Source organism: Megascapheus bottae, chromosome 5 (genome assembly GCF_031878675.1).
Source record: "Megascapheus bottae isolate mThoBot1 chromosome 5, mThoBot2.hap1, whole genome shotgun sequence".
In the NCBI taxonomy this organism is placed as follows: Eukaryota; Metazoa; Chordata; class Mammalia; order Rodentia; family Geomyidae; genus Megascapheus; species Megascapheus bottae.
The window spans coordinates 33,520,636-33,536,602 of record NC_143513.1 but is presented as its reverse complement, the minus strand read 5'-3'; the positions used below and the strand labels follow the sequence as shown (position 1 = coordinate 33,536,602).

Sequence of the window (15,967 nt, the reverse complement as noted above, 5' to 3'; positions counted from 1 at the left end):
AAAGGACCTCTAGGATATAGAACCAAAAGCCAGGTAATGAGTGATTGTTGTCCTTAATGTACTATTTTATCTCTCATCTCTTTAGCTGTCCCTTGGTTATCTCATATTGTTACACTATTTCACCTGGTTACCTGATATATTGTATATATCCTTATTTGGTTATTTGAAGTCCGATAGGGAAGGGAGGAAAACAAGATGAGATGTGGGGGTGGGGTGAAGGAAATGGGGACCAAGACATGAGAAAGGGTATCAATGTATGTGAAGTAATGCACCTTCTCTCCGGTGAATATAATGTAATCCTTCTATTAATTACAATAACAAATATATAAAAAAAGATTGAAATCACACATAGAGTGGTCCCAAGTTATAGTTGAATATGAAATGCATGAATTTGATTATACATACATAGCAACTGTAAATACCAGGCATTATTATTATTACAACCATATAACTAATATTAACCTTTTCATATTAAGGAATATTACTCCTCATATCAGGTATAGTGAGAGATAGTTACTGAGACTTTTCTATACTCTTTCTTTTTCCTCTGTCATGTTATCTGGTAGTATTGACTTTCTCTATATATTGGATTTAGATTTGAATATTCTCAAACAGCAAATGGAGCCAGGGACTAATAACTGAAAAAATAGGATATGTAAATAGAAATGGTAATACTTATGAGAATATAGAAATTGTAAAAATAAAACAATTATAACTCTTAATCTTAAACAAAATTAGAAATTTCCTGAAGGTTTCAGGAGCAAACATGAATAGGAAGTAAAAAAAAAGCCAGGGAGGGGTGACTATCTTTTTGAAAACTATGAAGTTAGCAGCCTATGAAGTTACAAAAAAAAGAAGTTATTGGTGGTTTACTCACTCCTGTAATTTTTGCTACTCCAGGATGAGATCAGGGGAGGTTTGAAGGCAGATTTGGGAAGCAATATTTATGCGACCTGGAATACCCACCCCCAACAGGAAGTGGATCTATCATTCAAGTGGTAGAGCATCAGCCTTAAGAGATGAAGTTAAGGGATAGAGTTTAAACTGAATTGAAGCCCTAGTCCTGACATAAAAAGTTAAAATATTTCCACACCGATAGACTGAGGAGCTTATTATCAATGCTCAGAACAAATGCTAGCAGGTTCCTTTAGGTTGAAACAGAGATATCAGATGTAAACATAAAAAAGATACTCAGAAAAATAAGGGCCTAGTAATAATAACTACATAAGTAAAAATAAACCTGGTGTTGTTTTGGAGGTTCACAATTTGCTTTATTATTTCTTAGATAATTGAAAGACAAATACATAAAATGTTAGACATCTGGTATTGAGCACACAATGCAAAAAAATAAAGTGATTTAGAAAACCATAAAGGAAGGAGGAAAGATGTAAAGGAAAAGCATTTTTATACACTAACTTGATATCACCATAAAATAGTCAGCTACAAATTTAGGGTGCTAATTGTGATCCCATGATAATCCAAGAAATATAGTAGTCAGCCATATACTGCATCTCATTTTAGGAAGGGTTTGCACATGTTCACTCATTCATTGTACAACAATTATGTGTCCATATCACCTACGATTAATATCATGAACATTGGCATGATCTTGCCAAAGATTTACTCACCTCTAATCAATCACATTTAAAATTATTGTAACATTTTAGTGCATGCAGCTTAATAGACAAATAGCAATAATAATAACAATAGTTTCTTCTCAGTTTCCACAGAATATGAGCTAGAAGGAGATGTATTTATACTCTTGCATTACCAGTATTCTAAGAAAAAAAAAATATGGAGTGCTTTATTTGTATTAGAATGAAATGTGAGTTGAGTTTTCAGCTCAAGGCTATTGCCCTACCCATCAGGCCTGGGCGCTGTTCTTAAGCTCTTCAGCTCAAGACTACTGCCCTGCCCTTGAGCCAAGCCCCACTTCCCATTTTCTAGAAGTTAACTGGAGATGAGAACCTAAGGTTCTTTTGTGCCCGGGCTGGCTTTGAACCTTGATCCTCAGATCTTAGCCTCTTGATTGTCTAGGATTACAAGCTTGAGCCACAGCATCCGGCTTCCCCCCTATTTCTTTACAGCAACAAGTACAATTGTTCCTTGAAGGCTTTTTATTAGCTATTCCTTCAGCTACACCACAGTTCCTTCGAAAAACCCGCATGTTTTGTATAAACTTCTTCAAAAAAGTTTTCTATGACAACCTTATAAAATGAAATTGCGTTTCCACTCAGATATTTTTTACTTCAGTTTATGACCTATTTCTACTTTTTGTAATGGAAAATATGGGTATATTTTGTTTATTATCTGTTGCAGCTAAGCTCTATGTCAATAAATGTGTTTATGGTTATTTTATTAATATATCTTTAGAGCTTCTACATTAATGAAGGATTATTTTAGCCCTCAGAAATACAATAAGAGTGCAAAGAAGATAATCATATTAGAGGGATTCTGGGGTTGGAAGATATTCAATGAAGAAAAGTATGTCCTCTAATTTCTCTACTTTTGATAATATATTCAGTATGATTAGCTATACTTATATTAGCTCTTCTACCATATCCAAACTAAAGAAAAAATATGTGTAAGTTGATATTTACCATATTACTGTTTCAAAACAAAGAAAAGCTGAGACTGAGGATTCTAATGTCTAGAAAAGAATATGGTTTTCTTGTAAAGGAGACTTAAAAGTACATTACAGGGGCCGGGAGTTTGGCCTGTTGGTAGAGTGTTTGCCTAGAGCATATGAAGACCTGGGTTCAATTCCTTGGTATCACCTCGCATATAGACAAGGCTTGAAATGCTGCTGTGGCTTAAGTGGTAGAGTTATGCCTTGAGAAAGCCCAAGGACAGTACTCAGAACCTGAGTTCAAGCCCCAAGACTGGCAAAAACAAAATTAAAATAAATAAATAGAAGTATGCCTGTATATAAGATGAATGGATATTTGTATAGTATATATTTAATATCTCTGAATGTTGCACTAGACATGACATTCAGTTTTAAATAAATGGGAATGAATGGAAAAATGCCAATATACTTGATCATCTGTACTTACAAACCATAGCTATACTATTTTTTTTTTCTAGTCCTGAGCCTTGAACTCAGAGACTGAGCACTGTCCTTGGGAATTTTCCTGAAGGCTAGCACTCTACCACTTGAGCCACAGTACCACTTCTGGCTTTTCTATGTAAGTGGTACCAAGGAATCAAACCTGGGTCTTTGTGCATACTAGGCAAGCACTCTACCACTAGGCCAAACTCCCGGCCCCAAGCTATACTATTTTTAATGAAAGTATATGAGTAAACAGTTATGAGAACCATATAAAGATACTAATTATATTTCCCATTGTCAAGTTGATTTGCAAGAGTCAATTTGATTTTTTTAGAGTCTAAAAATTCTAAAGTAATAAATATTTTCATCAGCTCTTTGAATAACATCTTACTTAGAATATGCTGGTATTTATGTCTCACTGATGAAAAGAAGATTCTCCTGAAATAATTACAGGGTTATTATAAAAATTTAAAAAAAGAGTGCCATCTTTTGCTTTTGCTTTGTGAAATAATTACAACCAGACACAACATCTTAGGGTAGCTTAAAAATACAGAACATGAATTAGTAGCAGATTCTGATTATCCACTGTGACTAAGTAATGTACAATGTAAAAAAAAAGTTAATTCATATTAATGGACAATGTAAAAAAGTTAATTCATATTAATTTAATGAACTGTAATAAGAACATTTTATTCTTCAGAGCATATGGTAACAATGCAATTTAGATAACTTTAATTACACTGTTCCAATCCATAAATAACTGTTATGCTATAGGAATCTGTGCAGATATAGAAAATCAAGCAAGTTACTTAATTAACATATGTTTGAATGGTGCATTATCACATTTTTGAATTGAGTATTTTTTCCTTGTCTTTTAAAAACTTTGTAAACTTCTCTTGGTAATCATTATAAATATAAAATCAGTATGATTTTATCAAAACAACAAACAACAGTACTATTTCAGTCATTATTACATTAAATTTTCATATTATTTAAAATTTACATCATACTTTATATTTCTACATGATTTCATTTAATAAAAATCCATCATTATTACTTTTGTTGTTCAAAAGCTAAATATAAAGTTGTTATACATCTTAAGCATTAAGTTAATTATTTATGAAATTTAAAACTATACATATATGTATATATATATAAAACATTGCTTTAATTCTAAGCACTTCCTGGGAGTGAATGATCTATGAAGTACATTAAAATTAAATTAAAATTGTAAATTTTCAGTCTCATTCTTATACTTTCATTTGTTTATCTGGGTGCCCCCAGAAACTCGGCCCACTGTTCCTGAGCTCTTCTGCTCAAGGCTAGTGTCCTACCCTTGATCCAAGCCCCAAATTTCCTTTTCTAGAGGTTAATTGGACAAAAGAATCTCAGGTCCTTTTACAATGAAGTCCAGGGTGAAGTAAGAAAGAGGAGCTATGAACTATTTTTATGCTTTTCCATTGAATTTCTTAGGTACAAACTTGAACCATGTAAACATTTAAAGTTTCATTACACCAGTTTTATCATTCATATGGACTGTTACTAAATTATTGGACAATTTAAACTATTTTATCCACAAAGTTGAAAAATAATATAGCTGATTAATAAAGTAAAATCTATATTATAGTATATACAAATAACATCAATAAATTGTCTCTTTTGAATTAGTAAAAGATACATTTGGTTTTATAAATATCTAGAGAGGTCAGAAGACAGTGAAAACTATTAAAATTTAATAATGTATTTGTTTACATGATTTGATTCAGTTTCTTTCTTTCATATCCATTTTTCCCAAACCACCTCCCCAAATGGAAGATAGTCAAAGACCAAGCTTTGAACATAAGAGTTTGTGGAGAGCATATTCAAATCATAGGAATCATCATAACCAATATAAAAATACCACTGTGACATGCTTCCAGATGGTTACTATTTTTTTAATTAAGTAGTTGTACCGAGGTTTCAGTTCCATAAGTCAGGTTACAAAAACATTTATCTTGATCAATGTTACCCATATCATCATTCTTCCTTTCATCATTTCTCCATGTTATCCCTACAATCATTGTGTAGCTCAATTTGTACACAAAGTGCATTGAATATAAGGACTGTGTTTGCTCACCTTTTCTCCTCATTCATATGATCTTTCTTCAGTGCTGCTTCCACCACAACTTGTTTCCACTTCCTGGTATCCACTTTGTTAAACCGTTAGTTGTTCAGGGGAGTTATACCATTGGATTCTTCCTCTAACCATACCACACTTGAGGCATTTTGTATGTATATGCACGAATCCTGTAGAACAGAGATAAAGTGTTGTTTTTGAAATTTAAACAGAATATAAACTCAATTACAGGAACTATATTTATGGAATTATATATTTATTTATTTCATTAATTTACAATCCATTCTTTCATTTCAGAAAAATGTTAGTCCAGAGTGCTCTAATTACCTATAACACAAAGGGGTTCAACAGAAATACATACATTTTAAGGAATTTTAACTATTAGAATAGCTAAAATGATATGCACTTGATTTGGAGCAAGAAAAATAATTTTGGCATATATATATAACAAAATAAATTTCCAATGGATATGATTATTAAAACATAAAATAAATAAAACAACACATAGAATAGACAAAAATAAGTTTGAGTTAAGAGCTTATGGACAATGTCCAGGCCCAAGGGTAGTAGTCTTGAGCTGAAGAGCTCAGGGACAGTGCCTAGGTTAGAGTTCAAGCCCCATGACAAAAAAAAAAAAAAAAAAAAAATTCTTTCTAGGCCAGGAGTTTGGCCTAGTGGTAGAGGATTTGCCTAGCATTCATGAAGACCAGGGTTGGATTACACGGTACCACATATACATAGAAAAAGCCAAAAATGGTGTCGTGACTCAAGTGGTAGAGCTCTATCCTTGAGAAAGCCCAAGGACAGTGCTCAGGCCCTGAGTTAAAGGCCTAGGACTTGGGGAAAAAAAAAAACAAAACAAGACTTCTTTGAACAAGAAATAAGAATGGCTATAGACACAAATGGAATGTTCAGCATCTCTGTTCATAAAAGATATGCAAGTCAAAACAACATTGAGATTCTACTTTACCCCAGCTAGAATGGCCATTATCAAGAAAACTAATAATAACAGATACAGCAACGATGGGCAAAAGGGAACTCTACTCTTGGTGAGAATGTAAACTTGTTAATCCACTCTGAAAAGTAGAATGAAGGATCTTCAAAAGACAAAACGTAGAGTTTTCTTTGACCCAGAAATCCCACTCCTGGGCATTTTTGTGAATGACCAAAATCCAGCCCACATTAAAGCCATTTATTTTTGTGTTTTAAACAAATAAAATTAAGGAGAAAGATATCTGGGAAACATAATAACATTGTGTTTCACTATACTGAGGCCAATATTTTGCCTTGAAAAAGAAATGAACTGTAACCATGGTTTCTCAGATTCTAATTTGTAGAGAAGTTCTAGCATCATAGAGAAACTGAGAGAAAGGTAGAGATTTATCATGTATCATACAAATGTACTATAAATTGACACTGAAGAATTTTATAAACTGCACAGTTCTAACATTCTTAGGTATTATCAAAGTATGATACATCAACATAATTTTCCTAAAGTCAGTTGATAAGATGAAATTTAAAATCAACAGGTAATATGTAGAATTATTTAGGGAAATAAGTCACCCGCTAAATTTTGCGTTGTAATGTGTTACACACAAATAGTAGACCTAAATTTAAAAAAATAAAAATGAAAAATCTAAAGATGTTATATCAAAGTTTGTGTGTGTGTGTGTGTGTGTGTGTGTGTGTGTGGTTTAAATATAAGTGCATTTAAAGCCACCTTTTCCTCACATGAGATTTAAAGAGCAATGAATTTTCCATAACCATGAACCGTAGATATCCAACTCATCAATTGAAAGCTTATAAATGGCTTTTCATTTTCAAGGAAACTCATGATTATAGTAACCTTTTAAAACTTTTCTTCTTGGAATGATGAAGTCATACTTTCCCAATACAGTATCTACTTTTCTGGAAGTCTTCTATTCATCTTTTGTCAGAACTCAGCAAATTTGAATATCATATAAAAACATTGTATTACCACTTCCATTGCCTAATATAAGAGGTAATTCAAGCTTTAAAACCATAATGCTTATAGTGAGGATAGTTAAGTTTACGACACAATTAGATTTATTAATTATTACATTAAAATGTCATATAAGGCTTAGAGAATAATGGATGTGGCCAGTTTCAATATCTTGTAGCAGTAGGCAGTATGGTAAGACTCAATTACTTAACATACACTTGTTTATATTTATAAAAAAATTGAATTTGTATGAATACCTTGGCTTCAAAGATCCTATAATTGTCTAGAAGAGGCCTATATGCAGACAAATAATTACAATAAGTAACCCAATAGATCTCTATGCTGAGAGAACAGAAAGGGCCAGGGCATATAACACATATCTGAATGCTAGGCAGAGTAGAAGGTTTTCAAATAAAAGACTATGAACAATTATGATTAAAAACCCAGCAGATCTGATCTCCTGATTCATGCCCAAGAATGATATGATAGAATTACAAGACAGGTCTACTTTTAGGTGTTTTTTTTGTTGTTTTTTTTTTTTGTTTTTGTTTTTTTTTGCCAGTCTTGAGCTTGAGCTCAGGGCCTGAGCACTGTCCTTGGACTTTCTCAAGACTAGAACTCTACTACTTGAGCCTCAGCACCACTTCTGGCATTTTCTTTTTTCTTCTATGTATGTGGTACCCAGAAATAGAACCCAGGTCTTCGTGCATGCTAGGCAAGCACTCTACCACTAGGCCAAACTCCTGGCCTGTTTTTGTTTCTGTTTTTGTTTCAATTAAAAGAATCTCTGTACTAATTTTAGAGTTGTTGTACTAGAGTGTATTTAAGTCTTACCTTTTTTTCCCCAAAACTCACCCTCATCTATTGTCTACTCTTTCTCTTACTTCTCTTTTACTTTTATCCTTCCTTCCTCTTTCTCTTCCCTATCTTCTTTTTCTTTCTTTTTTCCTTGTTCTTGCTACTATTTTCTCTACTATGTTATATAATATATGTAATAATGTTTAATCAGAGAAAAAAATGAAATTATTACAAAGAAAAAATCTTGGGCTGGGACTTTCGACCCAGGTTTAATTCCTAAGTACCACATACACAGAAAAAGGTGAAAGTGGTGCTGTGGCTCAAGTGGTAAAGCCTTGAAAAAAACTGAAGGACAGTGCTGATGCCCTGACTTCAAGACTGGGGACTAGCAAAAGGAATAATTAAATAAAATAAAGAAAAAATACTAAATGGAATTAATAGGAACATTTGAAGCAGCATGCTGAGTGAGAAAAAAGAAACAAAAAAAATCTCATGTTCTCACTCATTTGTGGAGACAGTTCTAAAATGATGAAGATAATAATAATGGTAAGGGATATTAATTATAAGGTAAGCTATCTAGAAAGGGATTTGTGGGAGTGAAGAGAAGAAAAGGAAGATATTTTAAGGGATTAAAAGTATTGAAGAAAGTTATACATGCACAGATACACACACACACACACACACACACACACACACACACACACATATATCCATGAACACAGAGACAGAGAAACAAATAAAATCTCCTTATGTAAAATGGCAACTATAGTTTAAAAGAAAAAGCAATATCTCTTGATAGGTTGTGAAGATTCTTACATAAAGCATAAAGTAATGATGACACTATTAAATGTTTTAGTGGAGATGTGACATGACAAGATATGTGACAGAAAGAAAATCTGAATCGTCAGAGTTAACATCAATATTCCATCTCCATTAGGGCACTGAAATGCTATAAATTAGGTGTCTCTCCTACTTCATTATTTTAAGTTTTCTCATTAGTTTCAATATATCAACTATTAAAAGTGTTTTCAAAGCTGCTATAGTGTGAATGACATACTATATTTTGTGCTTCAGTTTCATCTTTGTTAAGTGCATAAAATTACAAGGCTGTTTTAAAAATTACTTTGGGCTTGTCAGATATAAGTCCAAATTTATTTACACTGCACTTTTATTATACTCATATTTGTTTGGGATTATCCATTACTCTGTGTTTAGACAATTTTCTTATAAGAAATTAACTGAAAAAAATCACATTTGAAGGTCAGTCTAGACATAAACTGGTGTTATTTTCCTTCTTTAATGAAAAGTTGGTTAAAAAAAACAAGTATTACCAGTTTACAGACACCATGTTGCTCCGTGCTTTCCTACATAAATGACTTCCCCTATGGTCTTTGAAAGTCTAAGCAACAGATTTTATGTGCAAATGGAAACAACAAAAAATTACATATTCTGCAAGAGAAGTAGTTCAATTTTCCAAAGGTCTTTTCACCTAGCTTCCCCAATTAGTTTTAACCTGCCATTAAATGTCAAGTACTGCTCATTCAATAGACATAACATAGCCCAGAATTCAGTCACTGCATCCTGGTGCTTGCTATCCAAAATAGATTCTCAGTTCTATCTACTGTCATATATCATCCATCAGGATACAAGTGCACACGAGGGCTTCACAGTAGGCTCTATGAATGGTTGAGGAAGGTTGCCAGTGAAGTCAAATACACAATAGCAAATGGTTAATCAAAATAATGTTATCATTAGTACATATTCATTTCTGAAAGACTAGCGGTAATAAAAGAAGAAGAATAGGATGAAGTGAATTAACAGAAATGTAGGTTATATAGTGTCATTTGACCTACCAATTAATTTTTTATTGAATAATATCCAAAGTAAGTGCTTTGATTATTTCTTTTGAGAACTTCTTCCTAGATAATGGTACAATGGCATAAACTGATGCTGTTAATCAAATGTTATAAACTCCTAAGACTGGGAAAAAAATTACATTTTGCTTTGTAAAGCCTTTCTTATTTTATTTTATTTTGGCTATTCCTGGGACTTTAACTCTGGATGAGGGGACATTTTACCACTTGAACCACAGTGCACTACCAGATTTTTTGGCTAGTTTATTGGAGATAAAAGTCTCACAACATTTGCTGCCCAGTCTGGCTTTAAATGACAGTCCCCAGATTTCCGACTCCTCAGTAGCTAGGATTACAGGCATGAGCTACCAGTGCCTGACTCCTTTCTGATAATTTAAATATTATAAATTTAAGTTATCAATAATGCCTCTCTTCTATAGCACTAGTTTTTTAAATTTATTTTTCAATCCTAAGAGCTGGATGCCTGGAATTCACACTTGTAATACTATCTCCTGAGAAGGCTGTGTTCTGAGGATTGTGTTTCTAAACCAAGCCTGGGCAGAAAAGTCCATGAATCTCTTATCTCCAATAAATTATCAATAAAACTCTTAGAAGTGGAACTGTAGCTCAAGTGATAGAGTGCTACATTATAGCCAAAAAAGCTCAGGGACACAGGTCAGGTGCCAAGTTAAAGACCCAGACCCAAGACCGGCACACACACACACACACACACACACACACACACACACACACATGCTCACACTCACATAAATAGCATGCAACCTGTTATAAAAATTGGATGTTGTTATTATTACATTTACAATGAAATTCTACATAGCTAACCGGCAAGATAAAATAATGGCATTTGCAGGGAAGTGGATGAATCTAGAGAGAATCATGCATGTTGTGTGAGACAAGTCAAGACCAAAGGAACAAAAGGCACATGGTATCCTTAATATGTGCTGATTAGATCCAAACAGTACAAGAGCAAGGACTCAATATTTGCATACCAATTTTATGGACATATTATTGGAAATATAAACACAACTACATAGACATAAAAATCTATGACTCTATAAACATAATGTTTTATTACACAGATTAATATGTATCTATGACATACAAACCCTCAGCCTAATTTTAATTATGTTTTAAAATCTAAGTGCCAGTGACTGTATATAGAGATTCACTTCTTGAATACTTGTTTGTTAAATGTGTCATTTGAAATGTGATGTAAAAACCAATGTTAATAAATTCTTTAATAAAAAATTGGATATTAGATCTTGTCACAAAAATAGTGTATTTTAAGTAAAGTGGAATGCTCAAGCCCAGAGTACCAATAAAAATATCTTGAAATGTACAGTGAGCAGATTAACAGATTGAAAGCAAATAGAACATTCAAATACTATAATGTATTATTGTTTGATGTGGAATGTTTCTGACCAGCTCTTGTTTTCAAGGCTTGGTCCCCAGCTGGCAGTACTATTTTGGTAACTTCTAGAAACTTTAGTAAGTGGAACCTAGTTGTAGGACATAGGTCACTGGGGGCGGGTCCCTGTATTAAGCGTGGTCTTTCCCTTTTTCTCTTTCTCCCTGTTCATACCAAAAAGTAAAGAGCCTCTTTCACATGTTCCCTGCACTATGATATATTCAAGTACATGAATGTCTACAACACCGTAAGGTAAAATAAGTCTTTGCTCCTTTTACGTTGTTCTGCCAGATATTTTGTCAAAGCAACAACAAAGCTACCAGAATATAAGTCTACTAAACTATTTGTCAGAGGTACCAGTGCTTTGAAAATAATTTTGATAAATTATTACTCTTATCATATTTCAGTCCAGTATGGCTTTCTAATGACTGTGTAGCATTAACTGCTCCCTACTAAGCTCAATAGATTTTCCAAAGCTAAAAAGTTTATTTGCAACATTAAATGCAAATTGATAGCTAGACTATTATATAACAGAAGAGCTTTCCTGCAAACCTAGAAATAAATCTTGAAAAGACAGAATTTCAAGAATTTTTGAATGTCTCAAAGTATAATACTTATATATTGTTAATCCAAAAACTGTAACTAATGTTCCCTCTGTAGCTCCCAAAAATATATGGCTGTCTTCCACACACATTACAAAAGAGGATTAAATGAATTGTATACAATTATGGAACTCAAGAAATTTTATTGTGAGTGTGTGTATGAGTGTGTGTGTGTGCTCATCCAGCAGCAGAAATACCAAAAGGCATCCTGTGAGTGTGAATATTGGCTCAATCAGTTCAAACTACACTTCCAAAAACTTTAAGATATCACACAAGCATTTTACAATGGAATATACAGAGGACCAGACTTGTAGTTAAATTTTGGGTAATGGTAAATATGGCCGTGAGAATTAGTTAAAATTTGATTGCTCAGTGAAACTTTAAGGGTCAAATAACTTGTCTGTAGACATGACACTGGGGGCTCACATAAATTGTTAACTCTGTAATTAGGTGAATCATCACATGTTGCCAGCAAAAGTATTGTAATCATATAATGACCACTTTACTGTTTCAAAGGCTATAAGTACTAATAAAGCATTCAATTTCATTTTAATAAACTTATAAAAGAATTCATTAAAGTGTTTTTTGTGGTTCAAGGAATCAAATCCAAGGCCTCAATTTGCTTAGCAAGCCACTGATCTACATCCTCAGCCACAAATGTTTTTTTTCTTTATTATAGCATATTATTTTAAAATACATAAGGCATCATTCTAAAAATATCAATGTGTCTCAACTGAGTAAAAGAAAAAGAACCTGGGGGAAAGGTGACTATGGCTCATTCAAGTAATCCTAGCTATTCAGAATGATAATATCCCCAGGGTGACAATTCAAATCCAGCCAAGGCAGAAAAAGTTCACTAGACAACATCTCTGTCAGATCATCTGAAAGGCAGCACTCAGAGTGGAGTGCCAACTATGAACAAGAAAACCAGATGAATGTGAGGCCTTGAGTTTAAGATTTCATACCAGGAGAGGAAGAAAGGGAGAGAGGGAGGGAAAAGGGGAGGGAGAGGGACAGAGAGGTGGAGACACAGAGGGAGAGCCAGAGAAAGAGAGAGGGGATTTCCTTCAGAGACTTCTGTGTCAGAAAGACTTGAGCAGATGAAGCAGTGGCACCTTATGAGAATGAACAAGAGGAAGGCTGAGTGTAAAGACATTTGTTCAGCTCTTGCTTGTCATTGATGATGTTCCTGTTCTTTATCAGCAAAAAACCTCAAACAACAAAAATGTAAGAAAGATTTTTGATTTTACAAAGAGTAAAGGTCTAAGCACCCACTGGTGCTCACAATTGTAATTCTAGCTACTCAGGAGGGTGAGATCTGAGGATGGCTATTCGAAGCCAGCCCAGGAAAAAAGGTCCACGAGAGTCTCATCTCCAGTTAATTAAAAAAAAATCTACAAGTAGAGCTGTGGCTCAAATGTAGAGCACTAGTCTTGAGAAATAAAAGCTTAGGGACAGAGCTTGGGCTGCAGGAGTAAAGAAACTAATTGGTTATAGCAAGAGTGGTTAACTCCATTATCAATGACTTCTCCCACAGACACAGTACAGAGTTGAGATAATGAATATAAAGTAAATGTACATCTTAGACAATTATGATTTAGTGACTTGAAAAAGGAAAATGACAAATGTTTTTTTTCTTGTTGCTGTTTATAACCTTAAACATAGGCTAGAATTTTAAAAAGATAAAGTATATACATTCCTGCTCCTCTCTTTTCTTTAACCAAGGAATGATTGTCTGTGTTAGGATAAAAGAAATATTTGAATGCATAAAAGGCTTAGGACAAGTGAATTCCATGTACCTACATGGACAGTTGTACCTTACATTCATTCCTCACTTAACTCTTGGTTATATTTCAAGAAGCAAAACTATTTTGTTATTTTAGATTGCTGACTGTAATGCTAGTGTTATTTACAATGTTTCTATTGAGCATAAGCAAAGCAGAAGTCCTGACTATTTTATTTTGACAGAACAAATATGTGTGCTATGAAATTTTCTGGCTTATGTCTGATATTAAGACAGAGCCCTGAAAATAGATATTTCTGATGAGACTTTTCAAACAGTGATTGTTAAAGGTTAGCCACCCACTAAGAAGATTTAGATTAAGGCTATAAAAAGCTTACTTGTAGAATTACTCACTTTTAGAAAGGAGAACAAAAAAGAATTAAAACTGTAAAACAAAACAGAAAATAGGGGCAACATGGGTACATGTGAAAATTTGTGACAATGTCACCAATGACCCTTTAACTATCATATAATACTGAGGACAAATGGAATTCCCACTGGATGATTGAATTGAGAATATTTTAGCCTTTAAATGATAAAAATATAGAGGAGGAATGAGTGAATGGGAGAGTCAATATGACTGAAGTACTTGTGCTCATGTATAAAAACTGAATAATTAGACACATTAAACATTTTAAAATTAGGGCTGGGCCTAGTGATAGAGTGTTTGCCTAGTATGCACAAAGACCCAGGTTTGATTTCTTAGTACCACTTACAGAGAAAAAGATTGAAATTGTGCTGTGGCTCAAGTGGTAGAGCTCTATCCTTGAGAAAGCCCATGGACAGTGATCAGGCCTGAGTTCAAGGCCCAGGGCTAGCCAAGAAAAATTAAAATTTACATTTTAAATTAAAAATGGTAAAAGAGGAGAAGGAGGATAAGAAAGTAATGGAGTGAATTTGATCTAAGTATACTATATGCAGGTATACATACACAATACAACTTTGTAGCACTAACATTTACTAATAAAAAATGTTGAAGCTTTTAAAATCAATATTTTCAAGTTAAAATATAATTAGTAAATTTATGATGTAAGAAACTGTCGATCAATTATATTTATGCATTCAAAGTACTATGTGTTATATTTAGAAATGGGAGGTGGCGGCTAAACAAAAGTGTGTGACAAATACATTTAGAACACAAAAAGGAGACAAGTAAATGTATTTCACAAGGCAATGCACAGGCAGAATTTTTTGGAAAAAAAATATGAATACACTAAAAATAAGAGAAATTGGCCAAAGTAATCGTTTTGGGAACTATAGCATCTATTAAAAATGTCCATCTTGGGGGAATGCTGTGGTAAATGTGGGAAATCTGGATGAATTTGAGGTATGAGCATATTAGCAACAACTCAAGCTCTTTCCCTCTTTCCACATCAGGTAGTTGTGAATCTGTTTCTAGGTCTGCTTGAACTACTGGGGGTGGGGGAGGGGGTGCATGAACTATTCGGGGAGGGGCAGGAGGAAAGAGTGTATACAGAAATGAACGTGTTCTTTAGATATCAAGGATCTGTGGTATGATTGTCCATCTGACCACATAATAATAAAATGGCTGCAATGCCCAGATCTGTTAAATAATGCATGGATACAATATATGCAATATTTAAAAACATGCAATTTTTTTAACTCATCCAGACATCATCAAAAAATATAAAGTAAAAAATAAGCCAAAGTGATGTTATATAAACAAATAATAATAATAATTGTTGTCTTTAATATCTCATTGTCCTTAAGTAAAATAGACAGAAGATAAGTAAAGAATTGGAGGGCTTAACATATAATAAACCAATTACATCTATCAAGCATACACATATCACCAAGCATGTTTGGTAGACTGTTTTATCAACACCAACACCGTATATATTGTCCTAACATTTACATGGAACATTTCCAATATACATCCTCTGAATAAACAAATAAAGTTACCATAAACTAAAACAGATAGTTGTCATACAAAGTTTCTTCCATGAGCAGAATGTGATAAAACTGATAATCCTTTATGGAGAAAAATAGTTTGGATATTAAATAGCTTGTTTGGAAAACAAACAGTGGATCCAAGAAGAAATCAGAAATGTGAATGTGCCTATCCAACTAAAACTAAACACTATGTACTGGAACTTTTGGGGAACAAAGTAGTGACAAAGGAGAAATTCAGTTATGAACAATATTTGAAAACCAGAAATACCTCCAATTAATAACCTATGGTCACAGTGTTAAGAAACTAGATGAGGAAAGATAAACCTAAATTCAAAGACATCTGAAAAAAACTGTGAATGGAGACAACAGGAAAAAAAAAAAACTGTGAATGGACACAACACAAAAAAATCAATGGAAACAAACAAAAAAGCTGGCTTCAGCCTATAATCCTAGCTAC

The 15,967-nt window shown here is 33.4% G+C and overlaps 1 protein-coding gene across 2 annotated transcripts in view; it reads right to left on the bottom strand.

Moving 5' to 3' along the window:
- The window catches only part of Sema3a (semaphorin 3A), a 415,318-nt gene that overhangs the window by 371,951 nt on the left and 27,400 nt on the right, over positions 1 to 15,967 (bottom strand). For both annotated transcript variants that reach the window (XM_090332888.1, XM_090332889.1), the window contains exon 2: positions 5,169 to 5,338. The gene's annotated coding sequence lies outside the window, so the exon portion shown is untranslated. The remainder of the gene's footprint in view (positions 1 to 5,168; positions 5,339 to 15,967) is intronic.